Here is an 8,642-nt window from a genome sequence, read left to right on the forward strand (position 1 = left end):
GATTGTGTTCTTAGAGGCAATCTGTAGACAGACAAGCAATCTGTGGGCAGAGGTATTTTGTGAAGGTTGTTAATTTTTTGATGGCAGGTTTGTATATAATTTTGAGCTGATATAGAGGCTCCTTTCTTGAGGTAGGTGGTAAGGAAATTAATACTCAACAACCGTATGCAGTGTGTAAAATGAGGCATGGTAGATGAAATGCATTCAATGAATGGTAGGTGGTGTGTGTAAAATGAATGGTAGGTGGTTCAAATGTATGCAGTGTGTGCATAAATAATTGAAGACATTATGATTTGTAGGTGGAATGCATTTATCTATTGATTAAATGAATGGCTTATTATGTATTTTTTAACTATGTATGTTGAATGCATTTTAAGTGGGGTAATAAATGAATGGCAAGATCAACATCAGTAAATCAATGCCACATCAATAAATTTCTATATGCAAAAATAATGATTATGCAGTAATTTAAGAATTGGCCTTGAATTAAGAATACTAATTTAAGACATTATTATTAAATTATGATTATGCAGATCAACATCAGTAAAAGAAGACATTATGATTATGCACTTCAACATCAGTAATTGAAGACATTATGATTATGCACATGAACATCAGTAATTTAATATATTATTATTAAATTATCATTTAAGACATGATTATGAAATGTGCATAAATGGATGTGGTATTATCATTTGTGGCACATCAACACAGAATTTAAGAAAATCATATTAATTTTATGTGAAATTATCATTTGTAACTGATTAAGTTATGTATATTATCATTTGTAATTGTCATGAACTGAACACTGCACAATTCTGAATATTAAAGATTGAATATTACAACAGCACATCATCGCATAACTTCTGAATTACTTAGTTAATATAGTGCATCATAATGAAGATTACAAACAAGAGAACCTTCCATTCCAAAACTATAAACAAAATTACATGTATTGATGTGGTGAATTTAGTGTTCACCATGAAGATGCCACATATGTTCTACTAAATCATTACGGAGGGCATGATATGCATCCTTATCTCTAATACTTAAATGATGAGACAAAAATGATTGGAAGTCATTGGTAGGAGTAGAGGAAAGTTACACTGGTGTGTTGGTTGATGAAATATCATAATTGAAATCAAGGTGCTCCTCCCTTTCATCTTCGACAATCATATTATGTAATATGATGCAACTCTTCATTATGTTGGCAAGCATTTTCGAATCCCAATAACGTACAGCACCACTTATAATTGCGAATCGAGATTGAAGGACTCCGAATGCCCGCTCTACATCTTTCCTGGCAGACTCTTGCATCATTGCAAAATGTTGTCTCTTTGCTCCTTGGGGAGAAGAAATTGTTTGAACCAATGTTGCCCATTGAGGGTATATACCATCAGCAAGGTAATAACCCATATCGTAACTATGTCCATTAATTGTGTAATGGACAGGGGGAGCTTTACCTTGCGCAAGATCAGAAAACAAAGGCGATCGGTCCAACACATTCAAGTCATTGTGTGAGCCAGGCATTCTAAAAAATGCATGCCAAATCCATAAGTCATAAGATGCTACTGTTTCAAGAATAATGGTTGGCTTTTTTTGATGGCCTACATATTGACCTTGCCATGCCTTTGGACAATTTTTCCACTCCCAATGCATGCAATCTAAACTTCTCAACATGCCAGGAAACCCCCGAACCTCCCCAATAGCAAGTAATCTAGCAATGTCAGTTGGCGTCGGAGATCTCAGATATTCTTCTCCAAAAATTTCAATCACTGAATTACAAAATTGTTGCAAACTTTGAATTGCAGTGCTTTCCCCAATACGAATGTAATCATCAACTGCATCTGCTGCGACACCATATGATAATATTCTCATTGTTGAAGTCATTTTTTGTAGGGGAGATAATCCAAGTACATAAGCTGCATCTTATTTTTGAACAAAATATGAATTGTGTGCTTGGATTGCATTCAAAATGCGTAGATACAAAGGAGGACGCATTCGAAAACGTCTCCGAAATATTGTAAGTGAATACACTGGATTTGCAGCAAAATAATCTGCAAACAATCTATCATGACCCTGCCTTCTATCTCTGTGTATATATCTATGACCTACAATAGAACCACCTATTTTCTTTGAGCTATCACTTGACTTAAGAATCTGAAACATACTAGTATTATTCTGCTCATAAGCTCCTAAAAATGTGACGATATATTCATCATCATCAGACTCATCATCAGAGGAAGAGGAAGAGGAAGAAGAAGAGGATGAAAATGAAGTCAATATCATGGATTTGAATTTGAAGGTATTCATTACGCTCTGTTTTGTTTAAGCTATGATCGTATCAGCTGTGTGGAGTTGTCTAGCATATGAATAATGGGTTTATACGACAACATAATCCATATGCCAGACATATATGTAATGGAGGGAAACAGAAATAGGAAAAAGAATTGGGAACAAAAATGGAAGGAAACAAAAAGAAAAAAAAAAATTTTGGTTGACCGATCGACCCGTTGGTCAACCAACCGGTCTCCCCTTTCCCCGGTTCACAAAGGTGGGTTCAAACAGTTCAAAAGGGTAAAAAAAAAATTTACAATTACCGATCGACCCACCGATCGCCCCACAGGATTTGATGCACCGTTGGAGCTAGTGATATCAGATTTGGTGAAATGAGTCATTTTTTACTCAGATTTGGTGAAAAAAGAAGTTCACCGTTGGAGATGCTCTAAGACATCAAATTGATGTTTGATTTCCTAAAGGCTCAATTTTATTTTATTTTTCCTCCTAAAGCTATGTGTGAAGCAAGTTTTTCTATAGAAATGATTTTATAAGAATAATTCTTCATAGTTATGATGATTGGAACTGTTAAATTCCATCAAAGTTATGAAGGTAGAATCATTACGATTTTGATGAGTAGTTCAAATAATGGTTAATTAATCTGTCAGATTTGGTTTGGTTTGTTCTTAATTTTGTTTGTCAAATTGTTGCTAGTTTTGTTATAGAAACGTCTTTTCTAGTGGTTTTCGTAAAGGTTAAATTAATGTAAGAGTGAATAGTATATGTTAAATTAATGTATAAGACAACCATTGATACCATTTCTTTAATCAAATTAATTACTAATAAATTCAAAAAAAAAAATCTAAAGTTGTGCGTGAAGAAAGATTTTCTATAGGATTAACTCTTCATAGTTATGATGAATGGCATTTTGATACTTCTCCCATTTCATTGCTTTTACTTTTCAGCTGTGTTTTCATATGGATATGGAAGCTAACAACGATTGTGGTTGGAAGCCAAAAGTAGAAATGACATTTGAATCAAAATAAAGTGCGTATGATTTTTATAATGCATGTGGAAGAATGGAGTTTAATATAAGAAGGGAATATTGTAACAAGAACAAGTTTACTAAATAAATTATTTCTAGAAATTTTGTTTGCAACAAGGAGGGATTTCGGAAGGTTGCCAAGCGAGACCCATTGATAAAAAAAAAAATCCTAAAGCTAAAACTAGGACTAGTTGTAAAGCCCGACTTTTTGTTAAATTGGATGTCACTATTGGGAAATTTGTTGTGAGTGATTTCAAAGAAAAACACAACCACGAACTTGTATCTCCAAATTGTGCCCACATATTGCCATCGTAAAGAAAGATATCAGCTATCCAAGCAATTCAGTTAGACTTAGCCTCACAATCTGGTTTTCATTTAGGGTAGTCTTTTGAACTCATGGGTAGGGAAACTAGTGGGAGGCAGTCTCTTAGGTTTTTGAAATTAGATGAAAAAAATTATTTGAGAACCAAAAGACAAATAAGTTTAGCATATGATGAAGTAGGTAATGTGTTTCAATACTTTCAACCAAAATCTTTAGAGAATCCATCTTCTTCTTTTTTATGCTTTCTAGTTAGATAATGAGGAGCAAACAACAAATATGTTTTGGGTCGATGCACAAATGATCATGGATTATGCCCAATTTGGCAATGTAGTTACATTTGATACTGCCTATAAGTTAAATAAAAAGCATAGGCCCTTTGCATCTTTTGTGGGATTTAACCATCATAGGAGAACAATTGTTTTTGATGCCGCTTTTTTGTATAATGAGACTGCTAAAACATTTGTATGATTATTTCAAATTTTTTGGAGACTATGTCAAAAAAGGCGCCAAAAACTTTGTTTACCGATTGAGATGGTGCAAATGGCTAAGGCCATACCCATTGTGATGCTTGACACGAGTCACCATTTGTGCACTTGGCATTTGATGCAAAATGCATTAAGGCATGTTAACTGTCTCTTCCAAGATAAGGGGTGAAAGGTGTATTAAATAAATTCATGTTTGGTATTGAGAATGAAAATGAATGGAAAACGAAGTGGAGGGAAATGTTTGATGCATATGATGCTCGTGATAATCATTGGTTGAAGTTGACTTTTAGGGTGAAGAAAAATGGGGTTGGACATATGTTAGATCAACATGAGCTACGGGAATAAGTACAACACAACTCAGTGAATCTTTTAATGTATTTTTGAAGGATTACATTTGTTCTCCTTTTAATTTAAATAAAATCTTCATGTATTTTGAAAGGGTACTCTGTGAGAAGCAGTACAAGGAGCTAGAAACAGGATATGTTTTGTGCCAAAGGTTGCCAAGGATGAGAGCCCATTCAGAATGTTAAGTCAAATGGGTAATGTGTACACAAAAATTATTTTTGAGGAGTTTCAAGATGAGTATTTTATTTTTGTTGAATCAGACATACAAGCAACTGAATATGGTTGTTGAATCAAACATACAAGCAATTGAATATCGTGAGGCTTGTACCCTATACACAATTGTTGATGCTACTGGGAAAAATGCAAGGAAAGTGAAGATAGAGAAGGATGGCTTTTTGGCTTGTAATTGTACAAAGTTTGAAAGGAAAGGGATTTTGTGCAGTCACTGTTTGAAGGTTATGAAAGAAATATTGAAGTTGAAAGAGGTTCCTTTACAATACATTATAAAGAGGTAGATCATATAAGCAAAAGCAAAAGTTGTGAAGGACAAGTTAGGGAATGAGATTCAAGTAGATATCAAATTCTAACAAGCCTCGCGATATAAGACATTGATGACCACATTTAGAGTAATAACATATAGAGCTGTTGAAACTGAGGAAACTTTTGATTTTTCATTTTCACAAGTCGCTGCATTAGGTGCAAATGTTGAAAGCAAGTTAAGTGCCCATTTTTGTACTAAAAAAGAAGTAAGTACTGATGATCAACCGCAAAACTTAGAAATGGCTTGTGAAGACAACAATCGTGTTGTGCAAATTTCAACAGAATTGAAGAAAAAGCACCCAACCAGTAAGGGCAAAAGGAGGATAAAAGGTCCGCGTGAGGTGGCGTTGGAAGCAAGCTTTAAAAAGAAATCCCATGCGAAATCTGCAAGTTCTTCAAAACCAATAGCAGCACCAACAATTAGACCTTCTCCATTATCTGCTAGAGGAGATGTCTACATTCATGAAAATTTTCCTCCTATTCATCCTCATCCTCCTCATTCTTTTGCCATGGGTGGTACTTCAGTTCCTCCTCCACTGATGTAGCCTATATATAATGTGAATGATATTTTATTAACTAGTGTTTTTTTTTTTTTTTTTGTGGCTAGTGTGGGTATAATATGATTATGTGGCCTCATATAATATCAATTCATTGTAGGAAAACAATTTGTCGTATTGTGCTCAACTAACATTTATGACATTACTTCAATGTGGGTATGACATTTAAGATTTTGAAGTCTCAAATACAGATTCTCAACCAACAAATACTGTAATGTGTAGCCAGGTTCTTTTGCTGCTGTTTTGGTGTTGTTTTTGCTCAAATTGCTATTGTTTTGCTGTTATTTTGGTGCTGAAATTGCTGATGTTTTGCTGCTGAAATTGCTGTTGTTTTGTTTTTTTTTTGTTGCTGTTTTTTGCTATTTTGCTATTGTTTTGTGCTGAAATTGCTTCTTCTTTTTTATTTTTTTTTTTGCTGAATTTGATGTTGATGTTACTTTTTTTTTTTCTTCCTCAGGGTATAGATGGGCACAAAGAGGTGGAAGACACTTCAAATTTCAAGCATAAGAGATTAATTGTATTTAAACTTGTTGCTAAATTTTGCATCCAATTACTGAATTTGTTGATGCTTTTGTGGTTTTTTTACTGTTGGTATTTGTGCCTCACAATTTGCTGCTTCTATTTTTTGCCTCACAATTGTTGCTGCTGTTATATATATTTTTTTTGGTCATATTTCTATATATATACTATAGAATATGTGGGTGTTTTGTAATTTTTATTTTTATTTTTATTTATATTTATTTATTTATTATTATTATTATTTTGAGTTCATGTTCTAATCCATTTGTAGTAAAACTTGGGGCTTTTGGAATCAACATGAGAATAGCACAAATTCCATTTTGTTTCTAGTAGCATTTGAAGATGAGTGCATTTGGGTTCTTGTAAAATTTGAGATGCGTTTGTTAAATAAATCAGGACAAAAAAAAATGGGTACTTCATTATGTTTTGCTGCCCAAATGTTATTGCATATACTCTTTTGTACCATATCTTATTTTGGGTTATCTTGACATATTTGCATATAATTCAGTTCACATCATATGTTTTGTGCCTGTAATGCATGCCTATTAAGAGGAAATTCCTCCTTGCAATGCATTCTACCACTAGATAAATCATGTTGAAATAAACTTTTGAATAGTTGTTCCTTGTTTACACACTAAACCTTTTTTAGCCATCAATTTTGTTACGAGTCTCTAGCTAATAAGAAGAAACAAGTCATTACATTTAACCCTTAAACAAAAAAACCTATTACATTCATTATCACTTCAACAAAATGGTAGCCGTCCACTATACATTACATACACATTCAACCTATAAGTCATTTTAGCATAAATACAAGTCATACTCATTCTACCTGACATTACATACACTATTTCAAATACACTAGAAGGACAACTACCACCAACAAGACAATAATAAAAGCAAAGACGTAATTCAACTTATCACCAACTCTTTTAATCACCACTGTCAAATCTCTCAATTGTTTCCTACTCATCACAATCATGTCTTCGAGTTCCCTATTCAAGATAATTACTTCTCTAAGAGTAGACAAGACATCCATGCGTTCTTCAAGAATATCATTCTCGACCACCTTCAAATTATGCTGTATATATGCCACTCAAAGAACTTATAGCCATTCACAGAATGGGGGCATACAAAATATAAACAATTTGGGTTATTCGTTGACTGAGAAATCTTACCCATAGCTTTGCTGCCACATCAACAATTGTGGTTGTCAAATCTAACTTCATGAATGCTGGCCATACTTGTATTTGACATTGACATTGACATTGACCTACAAAAAAATATAAAATAGCAAAAATAATTAATGTCAAGCAACCTCACCAACAAATAGCAGCCTCTTTTGTAAACAACTTGTTTCTTATTCTTAGCTATGGTAGAAACACACCTAGAAACTAGAACAAATCTGATTCACTTTGAGGGGAATCTACCTCCAATAAACACAAATTAACTTCATGAAAAATTGGATTTCCAATAAATGATCACAAAAAAATTGGGTTTCCAAAAATTTCTTATTGAACAATAAATGGATTAAGAGAGAGGGGTGATGTTGTTGCCTACCCACTTTCATTCTTTGATCAAAAATAAATATTCCCACTTTCTTTTCTTTTCTTTATTGATTTTGCAACATTTATACCCATGCAATAGAGAATATATATATTGCTCTTGTCTCTCTAGAAGTCAATAATCTATATGTATATAATCGCTCTCTTGGGTATATTATCAATGTAGAGACACTTAGAAAATAGTCTTGCATAATCTTGCATATAAGCAGGGTTGAATGAGTTTTTGAATGTAATACGAGTTGAACTTCACATAGAGAAAAAAATCAAATTAAATAGCTTAATAATAAGGATAAGTCACTGTATTCATCAACAATACACCAACAACAACAATATAAATACTTTCCAAAAATAACAATAAAAATCTAAAATGAGATTATAAATACATGAACAATATGAAACTATGAACACCATTTATATATTCAATGCAGAACCACTATCATGCACGATGAAAATAATTTTTTAAAGCCTCAAATCAAAGCCCTAGTTTTTTTAAATTTCAAATCTACTTTACTTTCTCAATCAAAACCCTAACTTTATAATCTAGATTTAAAATTAGATTTCAAAGTTTGGAGGAGGAACCTAGTTCAATCTACAGAATGAGAGAGCTCTAGAGGACAACAATAGATATAGCGATTCTAGTTTAGACTCGACCCGTTTATTGATTTAGATCAGGGAATTTGTGTCGTGCACGGTTGTTCATGTCTTCTTTCATCTTATTCCTTGTTAAGTTTGGTTAATGGAGTGTCTTGGTCACATTTGAAACAAGTTGGAAGTTAGTTTTTCAAAACTGTTGAACGAACTTTGAGAACTTCCAGTATTTTTTCAGGTCTGCAAAAATGCTGAGAGTATGGCATTCTTCGCTCGAGCAGTATTTCTTGTGCTTAAATGGTTAGCCTTTGTCTACAAAACTTTTGGGAGGGTGTCATTATGCGCTCGAGTGGTAACTTTGTTCGCTCAAGCGGTCTCACTTATTGTGTCTAGTCACTT

At 33.3% G+C, this 8,642-nt stretch overlaps 1 pseudogene; it reads right to left on the reverse strand.

Moving 5' to 3' along the window:
• Nucleotides 1–1,101: 1,101 nt before the first annotated feature.
• LOC114263195 (uncharacterized) lies at nucleotides 1,102–2,313 on the reverse strand (annotated as a pseudogene).
• Nucleotides 2,314–8,642: the final 6,329 nt, after the last annotated feature.

Source organism: Camellia sinensis, chromosome 7 (assembly GCF_055761805.1).
Source record: "Camellia sinensis isolate YWXY chromosome 7, ASM5576180v1, whole genome shotgun sequence".
Classification (NCBI taxonomy): Eukaryota; Viridiplantae; Streptophyta; class Magnoliopsida; order Ericales; family Theaceae; genus Camellia; species Camellia sinensis.